Raw genomic sequence first — 1,077 nt, forward strand, 5'->3', positions numbered from 1 at the left:
TGCTTTACTTTTAGGGTCAGTAATTTATGCACATGATGCAAAATACAAAATGTAAGCAGAGCACATGATGAAAAAGTATGTCATCCTCCAAAAACTGTCCCCCAGGATAGTCGTTTTAATTCTCCAGATCAGCTATTCTTATGAAAATATTCAGAGGTACACAAATATACCACAACACACTTTTTAAACACCAGCTCAAGCATACTGTTTTACTCCTTGCTTTTTTTTTCATTTAAGAATATATGTTATTTTTGCTGCATCTTCTGCAAGGATGAAGAGCATTCTTGGCAATCAAACTGTTGGCATCCCAGAAAATGTCGATATCACTCTCAGGGGATGCACGGTTATTGTGAAGGGCACCAGAGGCACCCTGCAGGGGGTCTTCAATCACATCCATGTAGGACTCAGTCTCCTTGGAAAGACAAAGAAGAGACTCCAGGTGACAAAGAGTGCGGAAACAGAAAGGAACTGGCCACCATTCGCACTGTCTGCAGTCAAGTGCAGAACATGATCAAGGGTTTTACCCTGGGCTTCTATTACAAGATATCTGTGTGCGCTCACCTTCCCTTCACCATCATTACTCAGGAGAATGGTTCTCTTTTTGAAATCAGAAATTTCTTGGACGAAAAATATATCCTCAGGGTTCGAATGAGGTCAGGTATTGCTTGTTCAGTATCTCAAGCCCAGAAAGATGAGTTGATTCTTGAAGTAAATAACATTGAAATTGTGTCAAATTTAGCTGCTTCAATTCAGCAAGCCATAACAATTTTTTAAAAAAGGAGAATCAGAGAATTTTTGGACTTATCTATGTCTCTGAAAAAGGAACAGTTCAGCAGGCTGATGAATAAAATCTAAGTTGTCCAGCTATAGAAACAGCAAGATGCCAAATGTTTCCTCAGACTTACTTGAGATATTTTAAAGATGCAATAAAGGCCATGTATTAAAAGTGAGAATATATTTTAGATATTGTTCCGTATCCATGCATCAAAAATTACCCCAGTCTTTATACAAAAATACCACTGTATAAACAAGCTACACTATGTTTAATTATTCCTTATTAATGAATTTATAGGTTAT

The 1,077-nt window shown here is 37.2% G+C and overlaps 1 pseudogene across 1 annotated transcript; it reads left to right on the forward strand.

Moving 5' to 3' along the window:
• Nucleotides 1–256: 256 nt before the first annotated feature.
• LOC308522747 (large ribosomal subunit protein uL6-like) lies at nucleotides 257–848 on the forward strand (annotated as a pseudogene). The gene has a single exon. The product of its transcript is annotated as a large ribosomal subunit protein uL6-like (transcript).
• Nucleotides 849–1,077: the final 229 nt, after the last annotated feature.

The sequence above is a fragment of the Myotis nattereri genome, assembly GCF_964212035.1.
Source record: "Myotis nattereri genome assembly, chromosome: 7".
Taxonomy (NCBI): domain Eukaryota; kingdom Metazoa; phylum Chordata; class Mammalia; order Chiroptera; family Vespertilionidae; genus Myotis; species Myotis nattereri.